Source organism: Alosa sapidissima, chromosome 2 (assembly GCF_018492685.1).
Source record: "Alosa sapidissima isolate fAloSap1 chromosome 2, fAloSap1.pri, whole genome shotgun sequence".
In the NCBI taxonomy this organism is placed as follows: Eukaryota; Metazoa; Chordata; class Actinopteri; order Clupeiformes; family Clupeidae; genus Alosa; species Alosa sapidissima.
In genome coordinates, this window is record NC_055958.1 from 35,468,965 (window position 1) to 35,487,425 (window position 18,461).

The 18,461-nt window shown below is 43.0% G+C and overlaps 1 long non-coding RNA gene and 1 pseudogene across 1 annotated transcript; both read left to right on the forward strand.

Annotated features, from left to right (window-relative positions):
• Nucleotides 1-413: 413 nt before the first annotated feature.
• On the forward strand, nt 414-12,162 carry LOC121693488. Its single transcript, XR_006025519.1, has 4 exons — nt 414-487; nt 4,917-4,927; nt 7,789-7,794; nt 12,152-12,162. It is a non-coding gene; the product is annotated as an uncharacterized LOC121693488 (long non-coding RNA).
• Nucleotides 12,163-14,015: 1,853 nt separating this feature from the next.
• On the forward strand, nt 14,016-16,809 carry LOC121697221 (annotated as a pseudogene).
• Nucleotides 16,810-18,461: the final 1,652 nt, after the last annotated feature.

The following is an 18,461-nucleotide window of genomic DNA, read 5'->3' on the forward strand; positions in this document are numbered from 1 at the left end:
CCATTAATTTCTCCTGTTAGGGCTTCTACACACAGTTGCGTGCGTTGCAGTGCTGGAGACGCATCCCATTCACTTTACATGGGCTCACGTCATCCGTTGCCGAACTGAATTGTGGGTCCGTTGCGTCGCGTTTCTCCCGTCGCTCGCGTTGAGAAGTTCAGCTGTTGCTGCACCGACAGACGGCACCGGTCAATCAAGCCAATCGACGGACGGTCGAAGTCATTTGCATAGTCGGGAACACCCACTGGCATGCGTTGACGGAAACGCAACTGTGTGTAGAAGCCGTTAGTCTGACATTTCCCAGGTTGCCAAATTAGGTATGATATGCACCCTACACATAGCCTACACAATGACTTAATTTCAATTTCAACCCTTTTGTCATAAAACCTGGCAACCCAAAACCCAAATAAGGAAAGCGGGTGCACACTGCGCAGCCACTGAGTCTCGTAAGCAAGCGGGCTAGTTGAATAGCTTAGTTTGTCAAATTGTGAGAAATGTTTTTACTGCATTATTACTGTTATTGTTTTTAAAAAGCTAAATGTTGGCAGGTTGGAGTTCACACAAACCAGTGAACAAGTGATAGGGGTATAAAAGCTGGGCCAAAACAGGGTCAGTGTTGGGAAGGATACTTTCAAAACGTATTCCGTTACAGAATACATGTCCAAAAATGTAATTTGTACATATTCCGTTACGTTCCTCAATTTGAGTAACGTATTCTGAATACTTGGATTACTTCTGCATTGAATTGCATTTTATAAGTGTAGGAATGCAGACATCAAACCCTGCTCACTAAAGAGGCCTATTCTGGTGTGTTCTGTTCCAAATGGCTGAATGTGTTAGGCCCACATAGGAGAATGTAAAGTCAACTAAGCTACCTGATACAACTAACAAATAGCATGTACCACTAAAACTACAGCAGGCGACTACCCCAGGCTAATTAAAAAAAGAGAGATTTTAGGTGGCATCAACCCAGTAAAAGTGAGGGGCACATATGACAGGTGGGACGCAAATGACCTGGAAATGTAAACACTATACTGTATAGCCTGTATCAGTGCTCTCAAAATGAACCTGATCGCGTAATGACAATCAAAAACCCCATGTTAAAATATGCTACTCGCAAGAATAATTCACCTTCAGAGGCTGCACCATAATAAATTTTGAAACTTAAATGTAGATCTAATTAGAAAAAAAAAAAACATTAAGCTATTTTAAGTTAGAATGAAAAAATCTGAATGCAGCGCATATTTGGGGGCCAAGCAGCGAAGCTGCGAGGCAACCCATAGTGATTCTATGTGTTCTTCTTATTATTATTATAACGAAACGCTCATTTGCCATTGAACCATACAGTAAAAAGTTGGGAAATTTGGCACATTGATTCGGTATAGTCATATGATTAATTTAACTAAGTTTCACGTCAAGTGCTCTAGCGCCCCCAATGTGTCAGATTTTGCATTACATCTACAGTACATGTAACAGCTGTGCTGCTACAACCTTGTTACTCTTTGATACAGTGGAATAAACCTATTAAGTGCACCAATTAATTACTTACATGTACATATGACATGTTGTGTCTTCGATGTCTTGGAACAGGTCTACTAATTCACATGTACTGTGTGGTGTAACAGCAGACATGTTTCAACACATCAATTACAGGATGCATGACATCATTGACAGGATATAATATGTACATGTAAGTACTTAACTGGTACACTATATTTGAATGGGTTTATTCCACTGTATCAAAAGAGTAATAAATAACACAGTTGATACATGTACTACAGTATGTAGGGTAATGGCAGACATGTTCCAAGACACCAATGACACAACATGTAATGTAATATGTAATTGTAAGTGGGCAATTCCACAGAAAATTTACTTTTTGTCACATCCATAACGCCAGTGAAATGCCTTGGCATTTGTATGATGTGAATGTTACTATTCATTTTTTGTGCATTTTTTCTCATGTACATTCTTCAGCCAAAAATAGCAATTGCTCAAATTTCATGTAATCATTCACATCATACCATACCATCACATTTTATTGGCGTTATGGATGTTAGAAAAAACGTAATTTTCCATGGAATTGACCAAGTACTTAGTACTTATGCCACTGTATCAAAGAGCAATAGGTTGATGTAGTGAATTAGTAGACCTCAAAGTCAAAGTCAAAGTCAGCTTTATTGTCAATTTCTTCACATGTTCCAGACATACAAAGAGATCGAAATTACGTTTCTCACTATCCCACGGTGAAGACAAGACATATTTTACCAATTTAAGTCCACAGACAAACATAACATTCAAGTAAACAAAAAAGTAAGTAAATAAGTAAATAAGAGGGCACATATAATAATGAAAAAATAAGAGCAGCAAAATTTGGTTGAAATTGTGCATAGACAGTCAATAAAATACTAGTGCAAAGTCAGGCCAATAAAAGGCTTGGGTAGTTCTGTTTGACCTAAGTAAGAAAGAAAGTGGCATAGTGGTGCAAGTTATGTAAGAGCAGCAGAAGTGTTGTGTTTTCAGGACAACAACAACAAGTTGTAAAGTGTACAAGTGTGCAAGTGTGCAAGTGGAGTAGTGCAGGCGGCCATTGTGGGTCCAATGTCCAGGATGTTATGTAGCTGAGGGTGGAGGGGGGAGAGGAGGGAGAGAGTTCAGCATCCTTACAGCTTGGTGTATGAAGCTGTTGGTGAGTCTGGTAGTGCGGGAGCGCAGGCTTCTGTACCTCTTCCCAGAGGGCAGTAGATCAAACAGATTGTGAGCGGGGTGACTTGCATCACTCACAATTTTGGTCGCCTTGCGGGTGAGGTGGGTGGTGTAAATGTCCTTCAGGGAGGGGAGTGAAGCACCAATAATCCTTCCAGCTGTGTTCACTATGCGCTGCAGGGCTTTCCTGTTGTATTCAGTGCAGCTTCCGCCCCACACAGCGATACAGCTGGAGAGGATGCTCTCAATGGTGCCTCGGTAGAATGTGGTCATGATGGCTGGTGGAGCACTTGCTCGCCTGAGTTTCCGCAGGAAGTACAGGCGGCGCTGAGCTCTCTTCGCCAGTGATGCAGTGTTGGTGGTCCAGGAGAAGTCTTCACTGATGTGCACCCCCAGGAATTTGGTGCTGCTCGCTCTCTCCACCACAGCACCGTCGATGGTCAGTGGGAGGTGTTGGGTGTGACCTCTCTGGAAGTCAACAACAATCTCTTTGGTCTTGCTGACGTTCAGCAGGAGGTTGTTGTCCCTGCACCACGTGGTCAGATGGTCGACCTCCAACCTGTATTGAGTCTCGTCGCCCTTGGTGATGAGACCCACCAGAGTTGTGTCGTCAGCAAATTTCACTATGTGATTGTTGCTGTAGGTTGCAGTGCAGTCATGCGTCAGCAGGGTGAAGAGCAGCGGACTGAGCACGCAGCCTTGGGGGGCCCCTGTGCTCAGTGTGATGCTGCTTGAGGTATTGTTGCCAACACGTACTACTTGAGGCCTCTGACAGAGGAAGTCCAGTAGCCAGTTGCAGAGGTAGGTACTGAGTCCCAGTTCGTCAAGTTTGCAGATGAGTTGTTGTGGTATTATGGTGTTGAATGCAGAACTGAAGTCTATAAACAGCAATCTCACATATGAGTCTCTTTTTTCCAGGTGGGTGAGGGCTGGGTGGAGGGCAGAGCAGATTGCATCCTCTGTAGACCGCTTGGCTCGGTATGCAAACTGGAAGGGGTCCAGGGTGGGGGGGAGAATGGATTTGATATGTGACATGACAAGCCGCTCAAAGCACTTCATGATGATGGGTGTCAGTGCCACAGGGCGGTAGTCATTGAAGCAGGATGGAGCAGTTTTCTTCGGCACAGGTATGATGGTGGCAGCTTTGAAACATGATGGGACGATGGCTTGCTTCAGGGAAGTGTTAAAGATGTCTGTGAAGACATCCTTAAGCTCCCCTGCGCAGTCCTTCAGCGCACGACTTGGGATGTTGTCTGGACCTGTTGCCTTACGGGTGTTGATAGCAGCACGTGTCCTCTTCACGCTGTCGGCAGAGAGGCACAGGGGCTGCTCATGTAGAGGGGGGATGGGTCTTCTGTGGGCAGGTGCTGTTTTGTGCTTCAAAGCGAGCAAAGAAGCGGTTCAGGTTGTTGAGCAGAGGGATGTTGCTCTCACAGCTCTGTGGCGCGGGCTTGTAGTCCTTGATGGCCTGAATGCCCTGCCATAGGCTTTGTGCATTCCTGCTGTCTTTGAAGTGGGTGGTTATCTTGTGAGTGTATTCCTTTTTTGCTTCCTTGATGCCACGGGACAGGTTGGCTCTCGCTGTTCTCATGGCCGGCTTCATCCCCAGCTCTGTAGGCTTTGTCTCTGGCCCTCAGCAGCCTGAGGACATCCTCTGTCAGCCATGGCTTCGAGTTAGCCCGAGTGATGATGTCTTTTGTGTGGGTCACATCATCGATGCACTTGGTGATGTAAGAGGTTACAGTGTCTGTATACTCCTCTATGTCTGTCCGGTTGTTGTAAGTGGCTGCCTGCTTAAACATTTCCCAGTCTGTTGTGTCAAAGCAGTCTTGAAGAGCATCGGAGGCTCCCTCAGGCCACACTTTTACCTGCTTACGAACCGGTTTGGTCGCTTTTACCCTTTGTCTGTATGCAGGCATTAGCATAACAGTGATATGGTCTGAAAGTCCAATGTGGGGGAGGGGGGTGGCTTTGTATGCTCCTTTGTGTGTAGTGTAGACCAGGTCCAGGATGTTATCTCCTCTTGTTGGAAAATCAACATGTTCCAAGACATCGAAGACACAACATACATGTCATATGTACATGTAAGTAAATAACTGGTACACTTAATAGGTTTATTCCACTGTATCAAAGAGTAACAAGGTTGTAGCAGCACAGCTGTTACAAGGATACAAGGAAGTTTATTGTCACATGCATATAGTTACTGGAAGTAAGAAATGCAGTGAAATTATGTCTGGTGACAGCCTATTTGTGCATTTATATAAATGTAGCGTGACAAGTGTGTGTTTACATGCAGCACTAACTTCAGTTCAGTAAAACCGACGACCTGTTCTGTATTATTGCTCTCTCTCTCTGTATATATATTATATATATATATATATATATATATATATATATATGCACACACACACATTACATACATACACATATAAATGTAGCGTGACAAGTGTGTTTACATACAGCAAAAATGTCTGTATTGCGCTCTTTCTCTCTCTCTGTATATATGTATATATATATATATATATATATATATATATATATATATATATATATATATATATATATATATATATATGCACACACACACATACACATATAAATGTAGCGTGACAAGTGTGTGTTTACATGCAGCACTAACTTCAGTTCAGACGACAACCTGTTCTGTATTTTTCTCTGTATGTATGTATGTATGTATGTATGTATATATATATATATATATATATATATATATATATATATATATATATATATATATATATATATATATATATATATATATATATGCACACACACATACAGTATATCCATGCATATATACATATATAGATACTTTATTGATCCCCAGGGGAAATTCAAGGTCTCAGCAGCAGCATACATACAACACAAACACATTCTTTAACAGCAGAAAGAGTAGGCTGCCACACCTGACGGCGCCGGAATTTAGGCTATTAAATGTAGTATTGCATTACTAGATAGATAGATAGATAGATAGATAGATAGATAGATAGATAGATACTTTATTGATCCCCAGGGGAAATTCAAGACCTAATTTGCCTAATTTGCCTAGCCTAATTTGGTTTGTTCTATTGACATGGAATGAATGAACAGGCACACGTGACTATGGAGTAGGTCTACTTCACAATTCAGATTTTCACGCATTTTCATTGCAAGATAGCGCCAGTATCTAGTCAAGTTATTTGTCATCAACGCCAAGAAAACCAAAATTTTCCAGCACACGTTGGTTGACCGCTTCAAAACCGTAAATCTCAATCGCAAGCACATCTCTCCTTCGTTGACCGCAGCGGCAGAATGCGACGGTGAGGGTTTTACATTCAAGTCAGTTGGACAGCCCTATGCGTTAAAAAAACAACGACGAGGGATTTACGCTCAGGTCTATGGGGCGGCCTTCATCGTCCAGTAGCGACGCAATGGGGGTACCTTCCGCTTCAACAGTTGACGACAAGGGGCAGTCACCAAGCCTCAATATGTGACGACTCGGGGTGAGACTGTGTTGGTTCAGCCTGTCCAAGGAGGACCTGACGGCCCGCTGTCCAAGTTCTCCGCCGCCAAGCGCCACCTAGAGGAGAAGGTCCGTCAGATCCTCATTAAGATGAACATTCTGGAGGAGACTGCTGACGACGACAGTCAACAGGAGCGGATGGGTGTGTGTGTGTTTGTGTAAAAGAGAGAGAGAGAGAGAAAGAGAGGGATAGAGAAAGAGAGGGACAGACAGAGAGAGAAACTTGTGAGGGGCAATCCTAAAGCAGGGGTGGGCAAACTTTTTGGCTAATATTGGGTTTTGAAAATTGGCCTGCACCCCCCAAAAAATTAAAAAGTTTTATAATTTAAATGGTTACAATGACAAAGTAATTTTGTTAATATAAATATAATACATGTTTCTGAAGGCGATATCAATTATCAACAATGACAAGCCAGCTGGAACCTGCTGCTCTCTCTCCCTCTTGTGCGTGCGCAAATGCGTTCCTAATTAATTGGAGTAGCATAATGTTCAAGTTAGATGTGCTGCAAAGGAGATAACACAGAGTATCATCTCTATGTAACATGATGTTTTGACATTGAGATTGTAAACAATCTCTAAGAATTGTGAAAAGCAGTTTGTAGTAAAGCTAACCAACGTTGTCTCTATCACAGGAAAAAATAGGGAGCAGCCTGATAGCCTACAGTAATTAAATGCTCGGCGGGCCGGATTAAAGTGCTTGGCAGGCCGGATCCGGTAACGTTAATTATCACAGCCAGAGGTATTGAAATTCACATGCTCCCATTTGTACAACAGTTCTTTAAAAAAAAAAAAAGTAGAGGCCAATTGGAGGCCAATTGCCAGGCCAAAATGCTTTTTACTTGCTGGGAAGTTTTGTTGTTGTTGTTGTTAGATAGATACTTTATTGATCCCCAGGGGAAATTCAAGTCTCAGTAGCATACAGACATCACACACACATTCACTAACAGCAGAAAAAAGTAATTAAAATTATATAATATAAAAAAACACAACTAAGCAATAAGGACAGTAGAAGATAAAGAATATACTAAATACTGTATATAGAATATACTAAATACAAATTATACTAAAAAACACTTAATCTAAATCAATTCTAAAAACAGTATCCACATAGTGGGTGATTAATTAAGAGGCGCTTGCAATGACTGAGGCAGGGACTGAGCCTGTGATTCTCTGTGCATAGTAAGGTAGGGAGGGTAAGGTGCTCTGTGTGAGTGAGTGTCATGGTGATGGTGCAAATGACTAAGTTGTTGTTGTTGTTATCGTTGTTGTTGTCCTTGTCGTCTCAGTAGTTTCCCTACTTTGTATTCCCCAGGTGGAGCATCTGGAGCGGACGCTGGACACGCTGCGCACTAAGCTGGCCAGGCTGATGATGGAGCTGGAGTCCAGCGTGCTGAAGATGGAGACGCGGGTGGAGCAGCTGGAGCTGCAGACGGAGGGCTGGGGAGGGGTAGTGGCAGAGGGCAGAGAGGAGGAGGAGGAGGAGGAGGAGGAGTAGGAGGTGGAGGAGGAGAAGGTAGTGGCGGAGGAGGTGGGGTTCAGAGTATGGGGGAGATTGTGGAGAGGAAGAGGTGGCGGAGAGAGGGAGAAGGAGGGAGGAGATGGGAAAGGAGGAGAGGAGGGGGAGGAGAGGAGAGAGAGATGGGGAAGGAGGAGAGGAAGGGGAGGAGGGGGAGGAGAGAGATATGGGGAAGGAGGAGAGGAAGGGGAGGAGGGGGAGGAGAGAGAGATGGGGAAGGAGGAGAGGAGGGGGAGGAGAGGAGAGAGAGATGGGGAAGGAGGAGAGGAAGGGGAGGAGGGGTAGGAGAGAGAGGAGAGGGAGATGGAGGATGAAGGAGAGGAAGGGGAGGAGGAGGGGGAGAGGGAGATGGAGGAGATGGGGAAGGAGGAGAGGAAGAGGAGGAGGGGGAGAGAGGAGAGGGAAATGGAGGAGATGGGGAGAGAAGGACAGGAAAGAGGAGGAGGTGGGTGGAGGGGAGAAGGATGTGGAGAGAGGAGAGGAGAAGGAGGAGGTGACCGCTCAGGCTGAGGAGGAGAAATCAGGTGAAAAGAAAGATGGAGAGGCAAATCAATAAAGGGTCTCTTGTGAGTGATGCTGTCAATTAATTTCCCTGGCTGCACTGGATTTAATCACCAAATAAACTGACATGCCTGAAAATGTTTGTTACATAGTCCACACATTAACAGTAGCAATTGTATGTGTTCATTGTATTGCAGCCTACTAAATATTTGTTTTTTTTTACACTGTATAACAAGATATTCACTAAATGTATTTAGTATTCAGCTTGTGCCTCGTGTTGATGTCCACTAGATGGCAGCAAACATTCAATTTCATGAGCATTCCACACAAAGTTATCTTGTCGTCCTTGTCGATGAGAAGACTTGCTTGGATATATTTTACGGGATGTTGGGACAGTTTTAAATCCACTGAGGTGCTTGATCGCTTATACGATGGTTTATGTTAGTATCAAAGCGTGAGTGATGGGTATGGCAGATGGTGAAGAATGATATTTGTCTGGTAGATATTGCAACAACTGGCGGCCACCGGCACACAGAGACTGGCCAGATTTCACCGCGGTTCAATCACTCTCCTGGCGCGGCTGCATCACCGATAACCCATTACGTCCCATTATGTCCCCTCTCTGGCGTTTATCACACCGATATGCGTGTTGTTTTGTGTGTAAGTGTGTGAGTGTGTGTGTGTGTGTGGGAGTGTGGGGGTACAATGACACAGGTTTTGTTTGCGGGGCCTCTGGATGTTATGTGAAAGTGACAAGGGCTCAAGGCTCACTTTGAGTTCTGTTTTACTATTTTTTTTCTCATGAGGTGTGAGGTATAGTTTTCTACATGAAGAACTGGAAAACAGACATGATCTTCTTTTTTTAACAGAGATGCCAGTAGGCCGTGGCGTCATGCCCATTGAAATTAAGGGGGCACGTGCCCCCTCGGATTTTTCCTCCCTGATATATTTTTTTTTTATAATAACTTTGTTCCTATTATGCTTCATAATAAGCCAGAGCCTGTAACGACTCAAATGTATTCTTCTGGATGTGTAATAAATTGTAGGCTACCAAAATAGTTGAAGACCGATCGCTGCTGATCGGTCTTCAACTATTTTGGTAGCCTACAATTTAGGCTTTTTCTTTTTCTTTTCCTAATACTAATAGCAACTCACACGCACATTGGGCTCGCAATGTTTTGCTTGTGTTGAACTGTTAACTTTAGGCTACAGTTTGAACAGTTGAACTGTTACAGTTACAGTTTTTGGTTACAATCAATGGTGTTGAAGTGGTAAGTAGGCTTAGCAATAAAACGTAGTGGAATTATTTGTGGTTGACCTGGACATTTTGACGTGGTGCTAAAAAGTTAGAACTAATGGATTTGATGGATTTGGCCGCGAATTCAGAAGCTACGTTAACGTTAGCCTACGTTGTGTCAGTGTAACGTAGGCTACTCTTACAAATATTACAAATATTAACAGACATCTGCTCTGTTTTGTCTTGTACGTGACAAAGTCTCCTGGTTCAATTGTTTCCAGTTCCATAGAAACGAGGGTGTTACTTTTGCAGTAACTACAAAATCCAACTAAGTATAAGCCAAGGCATCTCGTTAATGTTTCTCCACTTGTTCTTTTCACGTATCTGGCAGCTAATCCATGTTGTGAAAAGGGATAGGCTACCAGTTCAAAAGGAGGCCTACAGTTGTTTTATATAAGTAGGATCGCTATGACCGTGATGTACAGGGCAAGAAAATAATCAGTCTCATGCATCAGGTCAAAATTGCTCATGATTTGGCAGGTAGCAACTTACAAATGAGGCAGGCCTAGCAATTGCTTGCCATAATAGTAATGAGAAATATATTACTAGGCCTAGTAAAATATTCAAATATTTAGTATAACCTTACTCAGCACTGAAACCTGTCAAACTTCTTTCAAAGTCCTTCATCACATGAATTAAAATATTTTAATTTCTGAGCACCACAAAGTCAGACCTCAGCACCCCCCCCCCCCCCCGAAAAAAATCCTGATTGTGCCCCCCAAGAATCTTGGCTTGCATGACGCCCCTGACAGTAGGCCTATTCCAATTTTGACAATGTTCTATTATAAACTAGGCTTACAACCAGTGGGAACATTTAGATGAGGGAAACAATCATTTAATAATTTTATTTAATAAGGCTTGAGTATTTTAGTGAAATTCCATTTGCATTCATTTCTATCAGGCTATACTCATCTTGAAGCTTGAAATTGGTGCCTTACTAGTAGAATACAGCTGAGTAACTTAGGCTTGGCATGCTTTAAAAGGTGTGGAAGATAGTGTTTTTGTGAAAAAAGGGTCATGTTTGGGGAGGGGTCTTTTGAAAGTTGCAATATAGGCTACTGATTATGTTTCATTAATAAGTCTCAGAATTCATAAACAGCCTACATCCATTTAATTTCCATCTTTACTCCAAACACACTGCAGCTCTTATTGAGGAGTCGTAATGAGCTTGGGCTCTTTCCAGTGCCCTGTGGTGTAAGTCAAAGTTTAACAGCCATTAAAATAAAAATAATGGGCCTTCTGCTGCCAAACTTCCCTCTACATGATCTGGTGCTAGTGGAGTCAGTCACACTGCTATGCATCTGTTTTGGCAACGATTTTAAATAGCTTTTGATATTCATGTTAACATCTGTGTAAAATCCTCAGTAACCCCATCTGCAATTTAGAAACACAATTTCTTTCATTATTTTTTCATTTATTTATTTTGATTAAGGCAATAGGATTAATGCAATTTCTTGTTTCCAGCTAATACAGCAAAAAATAGTCAATATAAAATCGCTGACTTTGAGAGAACTAAGTGTGGGAAATAAGAACATTGAATGTTAATATGTTCTTCACTTGCCCTGCTTTGTTGTGCCTTTGATAATTCAAGTCTAAACGCCTTGAGAGAAACCCAATACAGAGAATACAGGAAAGATTTTGAAAAAGAAAAGAAAGTTGTGAATTGATTATTATTATGATTATTGTTATTTTTAGTGGTAGAATACAATTTCTTGGATAGACACCTTGAATTGATTTGATCAATCATCATTCAATCATCATATTTAAAATTATTATAAAATAAAAGTTTTATAATTCTTTTTTTTTATTATAAAACATAATACAGTGAATGTTGGATTTCAAAATAAGTCATTAAAGCACCTGACCGTTGCTTGGGCTGTTCCCCTCACTGCCCGTCCCTTATGCACCGACCACAGCCTTCAGCTACAGCCAGGGACAGCAATCTTTATTTTCATCTAAAAAAATATACCCACAGGGTGCACACACAGACATGAACATGGACACACACACACGCACGCACACACACTGACACACAGAGACACACAAACATGGACGGACACACACACACACACACACAACGATACACAGACAGACAGACAGACAGACAGACAGACACACACAAACACTGACACACAGAGACACACACACACACACACACACAGGGACACACACACACAGGGACACTCAAGCTAGTAAGTATGTTCATTGAAGAACAAGGGCTGTGTATTTTTGGTGTCTGTTAAGTGGAGGGGGGTATAGTGTTACAGACTCATTTACACACACACACACACACACACACACAATTGCATGCATGTATGTGGCAGCTTACTTTTATTGGTTTGGGTGTACTGGCGGCATGTACCTTGTATGAACCTGCATATTGTGCACTTGTTCATATATATGTGCAAGTGCAAGTGCATGTCTGTCTGTCCCTGCCTGCACTGTGTGTATTGTCAGTATGCAATAGACCACGGCTGATGGATTTGTTCAGGCCCTACTTACTCCACTACCCATGCAGTGTGTACCTGGAACCCTACAGTAGGTCTGGTCCGCTCTGTTCCGTTCCTGTCCTCTGCTCCGGCTCAGTCTCTGCTCTGCCCAAAAGTTAAAGATTCAAGAGGAGCAGGGGCAGCCGCTGGCACCTGTTTCTTTCCATTCACCGCTGCTCAGTCAGCTATGACACACCACCCTGGCTCAGGATCATTTTCCATATCTGCTTGGCAAAAACACCACAGACAGAAGCAAGCACAGACAATTCTGAGAGAGAGAGAGAGAGAGAGAGTCTGTATTTCCTCTCAGTTTCTGTGACAGAGTGGAGAATATAACAACTATCGGAACGCCCCCTATTACCACCAGTCCCGTATTTCTGCCGTCTTGCGTGTGTGTGTCACTTACTATTCATTTCTATACAAACCAAGACGGCAGATTACTAAAGAAACGCAAGCACCCAAACCATTGGTGTATCTAAATTAGCTATGTACCAAAAATCCAAAAATGACATTTACCGTGACTCAGAGAGCTGTAAACAGTGTTGTAAGGCTGCGTGTACAAATCCATTGGAGCTCCAGTGGAATTTTGAATTGCGACGAGAATTCTGGGGCTAACCGTTGATGTGCCATGTGAAAGGGTGGAAGTAGACTAGACGACCCACCAGGCCAGCACTAAACTCTGAGCGTGGTAAACAAAATCTGATATTTCAGGCAGTAAAAGCCCCGGTAAGAACCAAACCAGATTTTGTTCAAATCTACACACCTATGGCTACTGAAAAATGTAAGGTTAATTTATCAAATGTTATTTTGAAGCATTAAAAAACATTGTTGTTTTAGAATTTTCGAACTAAATGGGTGATAATTGGAGGTGTTACGATACTGTGTCTGATTTTGTGTCTCTGAGGATGGCTCAAGATGGATGTACACTTGACTGGAATGAGTTGGGAATATCTGTCATAAAAAAAAAACCTCGGGGACAACATCAATCAATCAATATCAATCATGGAATTCAAGAAAACTTTGACAGTTCACTCACAGATAGACAACCCTGCACACATAGACACAGATGCACACACACCCACACACACACACATACACACATACACACATCCCCCCCACACAAACAAATGCACAAAAGTACACACACACACACACACACACACACACACCTGTGTAGTGTGCACACACACACATGAACCGGACATAACCCCATCAATTATAAACATCAGATAACATCTAGTCCCCTGGCCACAAGGTGACCGCTTATTCTTGGCATGGGTTTCAGAGAAAACAGGTCATCCACCCAATAGAGATTTACATACAAGTGCATTAACCGTTAAGCTTTGGTCCCAAGACATTGAAGGCTAAATTATCTGTAAGTAGACTAGGTAAAGACTGCCGTTTGTTTGCATGGCTCCTATACAAATGTAACATTGTATGTCTGAACATTCCAAAAGAGATGGGCTAAATTTCCCAACGCATTGTGATCTCCCAAGATATCCTCTACCTAGGCTTCTACTGACTTCACAGAAACTCTCATGCTTGAAAAGGTTATCATAATTGGTTTAGGCTAACTTTGATGGTAAAACAAACAAGTTATCTTGTAGAAGATGGAGAGGTCACGTTTCCCTGTGTTCTTCCATGAATATGATCCCTAAATAGCATGCTCATTGTGTACATAGAAGCAGTCATTCTCAAAAGATATGTTCTATCTATGTCCTCGTTTGTTCAGTATAGACCCTTTCAAGAGAGTTCCATTATCAGCATCATAGTTGGCCCCACAAGACTTCCTTTTTAACATTCCATATGTTATCTTAATGCAGAGGAAGTAGATTGGGGCCCAAATAGAACGTTCAAGCATTGTTTTTGTTTTTATTGTTGAAAGGGTCTATACAACCAAGGTACGTATTTCTCAGGTATGCATTATTCTCACTCACGTATCTTTTTTAGTACCTAACAACGTGTGCGGTCATCTCCCTCCTGGACACCATGGCTTTACTCTCAGCTGGTAAAGAGGTGCATGAGGTCTCAGAGGTCAAGCCTAAGGCCAAGATAATGTGGGGCCGCACGCGCTCTGACCGCGACCTGCTCCCGTGCGTCGCCGAGTTCTTCGGCACGCCACTCTTCTCTTCGTCTTCTCGGGCTGCGCCTCAGTAATCGAGAACTCCGCGGGCACGGGTCGCCTGCAGCCCGCTGTGGCACACGGCCTGGCACTCTCCATCCCCACCGCAATCACGGCCGGAATCAGGTGCGTGAAGAGGGATAACAGGGAGGTTGTGTTTGTGATGTTAAATGGTCATGGGCGTCTGCTGTCTGTTAGTCCTGCACTTACTTTCCCAATTATAGATGAACAGGTTTGCAAACTGCTCATCCACAAGGTTCCAAGAAGAGACTTCCTTATCTTATACTCATTTCTAGGAATATACATTTTACTTTGCCCCTGGTTGTTTGTAAGTTTCAGCACTTTAGACCATCAGTTACTGGCAGAAAAGGCTGCATTAAGTGAAACACCACAGTTAATATAGGGATGGGACCAGGGGCTTTTAACAACTAAACATAATAAATCTACCCTGCATATACCTGACATTTGTTGGTAGTGTAGACATATCTGCCTTTCTAACATCTGGTTGTCAATGTGTCTCTATTCAACTTGAATGTATTGACTGGTATTGATGAAGCAATATGACCTCTGACCTCTGCTGCTCTCCTAGTGGCGGCCACATGAACCCTGCCGTGACCTTAGGGGTCACCGTGGCAGGCGGCCTGAAGCTCATCATGCTCTTCCCCTATTGGGCAGCTCAGTTCTGTGGAGCCATGCTGGGCGCGGGGTTTGCCGGGGTGAGACCTTTACTGCAGAGGAACACTACAGTCAGTCAGAAACACATCATCTTTTCAGATAGAAATTCCATGTGTTATAGGTAGGGGATGTCCCACAGCTAAGCCTATTTACCACCAAAACAAATCACAAGGGGCTGTGGTGCAAGCGGCAGCACCGTACTACATTTGGGTCTCAGTGCACTGCCCATGGAGACCCAGGTTCGATTCCGGTCTGCGGCGTTCAAGTCCCAATCTCTCCCACTTGCCTCATGCCTGTCTCTCTCCACTGTCCTGTCGATATAAAACGCCTAAAAAATATACTAAAAAATTAATTTTTAAAGTTTTATTTTAATATTCACAAACAACAGCGAAAGAGCACCTGTTTTAGGTAATATTGGCATAAGCTGACTAGCGCTTTGATCTTATTTTTCTCCCGTGGTGATTCTTATTTAAACAGGCTGTGGCCTCTTTGCATGAGAGCTTTGTGAACGTGTCTGGCGGAGCCTTTGATGCCATTAAGGCCGATCATCAGGTGGGCGTAGCTCTGCTTGCGGAGGTGATCATGACGTTCTTCCTGGTGCTGTCGGTGTGCCTGAGCGCAGTGAACCGTCAGAGCAAAACGCCCCTCGCCCCCTTCTGCATCGGCATCCTGGGAGCGTGAGTATGTGTGTGTGTGTGTGTGCACATGTGTGTGTGTGTGTGTGTGTGTGTCCGTCTGTGTTTGTCTGTGTGTGTGTGTGTGTGTGTGTGTGTGTGTGTGTGTGTGTGTTCATGTGTGTGTGTGTGTGTGTGTGTGCTTGTTAATATGGGTGGCTGCAGGTGTGCGTCTAGATTCAGGTGTTCAGTCTGTGCAGTACATTTGTGTTGTTATGGGTAGGGGTTGGGTCAACCGAATATGTGTGTGTGTGTGTGTGTGTGTGTGTGTGTGTGTGTGTGTGTGTGTGTGTGTGTGTGTGTGTGTGTGTATCTTTCATGGCCGATAGTGTGTATGATCTGTGCACACGTGTGTTCATGTTTGTCTTGGTCTATGGACCATAAGTCTTTCTGAGGGTGTGATGCTTCTGTGAGCTGTACAACCAGGATGAGGACAAGACATCTGTCTGAAACAAGGCACCTCGCAATCCTAATATTGTGACAAGTCAGAAAAACTATCCAGTATAATACATTCCCACATAACAGTCTTCTGCACTCTCCCTCTCTCTTTCTGTCTTTCTCCCTCTCCCTCTCTCTTTCTGTCTTTCTCACTCTCCCTCTCTTTTTCTGTCTTTCTCACTCTCTCTTTCTGTCTTTCTCACTCTCCCTCTCTCTTTCTGTCTTTCTCACTCTCCCTCTCTTTTTCTGTCTTTCTCACTCTCTCTTTCTGTCTTTCTCACTCTCCCTATCTCTTTCTGTCTTTCTCACTCTCTCTTTCTGTCTTTCTCCCTCTCCCTCTCTCTTTCTGTCTTTCTCCCTCTCTCTGTCGGTCTTTTTCTCACATCTTTTTTTTCTATTTCTTTATGTCCTTCCCTCTCTCTCCTTGTCGCTCCCCTATCCCTTTCTTTTCCTCTCTCTTTATATCTCTCATGCCCTTTCTCCCCCTCCCTCTCTCTCTCCCCCTCTTTCTCCCCCTCCCTCTCTCTCTTCCCCTCTTTTTCTCCTGCCCCTTTCTCACTCCCTCTCCTCTCAACCTCACCTGTCCTCTCTGTCCCTCTCCTCTGAACCTCACCTGTCCTCTCTGTCCCTCTCCTCTGAACCTCACCTGTCCTCTCTGTCCCTCTCTCTGTCTCTGCAGAGGTGCGGTCTCTGGTGGTTGTCTGAATCCGGCCCGAGCCTTCGGCCCAGCCGTGGTGGGATGGTGGCTAACCACTGGCCCTACCGCCGGGTCTACTGGGTGGGCCCTCTGGTTGCTGTGTTGCTGGTCGGCATTGTGCTCAGGTACGACCTTTGTCCTTTCCTGGATCAATCGCACAAAATGAACTCATAAGTGGCTAGGTGCATTGCATCAGACATTGGTATGGAAATACATAAAGGAGCAGCTTGTAAAGGACAAGCTGTAATTATTTGATAATTATGGCTAATATACTAACTGAGAACTGGTCAGGGACATCAATGGCAAGAAATGGAGTTCCCAGTCCCAGACCTTGTATAATGAATGGAGATTCGTGAAGCTTCGTTAAAGTTTTTTTGTGAGCTGCCCTTGCCGTTTCTGTGGCTCTGAAAATAAAATGGTTCACTAAATAAAAGATTCTTGTTTGTCGACTTTTGTTGGGTGACCCCCGCACAAGACCGATCTTCAGAACAAAACCAAAGACTTCCCTATTCAGATTCGTCCATCGTTTGGCTCAGTCTTCATCCCATTCAGTTAAACTCATTATTTTGAAATTTGCTGTCATATGAAAGGTGCAAGGCATATGAAAGGTTCAGGTACACTTGAGAGTTTGTACTGTATGTAATCACATGTTGAAACAGTTGATGCACTACTAAAAAAAGGGGGAAATAAATGTAAATAGTAAGTATGAATGTACCGGTGGAATATTTAGCTATGTTTGCTGTGTTGTTAGTTTATTTGTTTGTTTGGAAATGTATTTGTTTCTCAGAAGATTACTGTGTACATTACTATATTATTTATGCTCTTAACTAAAATGTGGATGGCTGTAATATTGTTCGATTAATAGCTATTTCTTTAATCTATTAGCAATAACAAATCTTAATCATTGTTGCCTATGTTTACAGAAGCCTTGAAAACTTCTATATTTTCCATAAGATAAATCTTTTTTTTTTTCCTGAATAAGGACAATCCATTCTTTGGGCAGAGTGCATTATCCAAACATGATAATTTTATAAACGAACAGCTGTTTGCTAGCATCCAGAGGCAATAATAAAAAAAGATCTCACTGACTTGCCACTTCGAAGGTAAGGATGATCCAGAGAGCTTTAGCCTACCTATTCAGAAATGAGCGCCTTGGTCGCTCTCCAAGGTACCGTTCATGTGTGGCATGCCACGGAGAAGTAGCCTACTGACGCAACTCTTTTCGAAGTAGATGTAACAATGACGTGATGAATACTTTTGTATACTCACGCACACCCATAACCTCATCGGTATATGTTTGTGCTGTATAAATTATATAAATTTCAGTTGTAATTGAAACATATTCCACCATTATTTTGGCGCCTGCTCGGTATCACTATCCAGATTTTCCTCGGTGTCACGATAGCTGAACAGAATTGAATCACGTCCCTTTTATGTTGCCCCGCCAGTGGAAGAGTGATGACGGCAATAGTCTCAGATCCGAGAACGTGTTATGATCGTGATGAGACTAACAGTAGCTACACTTAAGAGTGAAAGACATAGAAACAATGTGCGGTGTTTGTTTCAATAAGTTTTACCTTGCACAGGAACAATAAGCATTTTTGCGCTCAAGGTTGCAAGTTTTCATGTTACAGGTTGCAAGTAGGCTAGGCTATTTAATGGACTGAATGCATTTTCCCAAATAGGCTAAAAATAAACACAATTATCCACATGAAACTAATGGACTGAATGTATTTTCACAAATAGGCTAAAAATAAACAATTATCCACATGAAACATTTGTAAATGTTTCCACATTAAACATACAATATTCCCACTTATATTTAC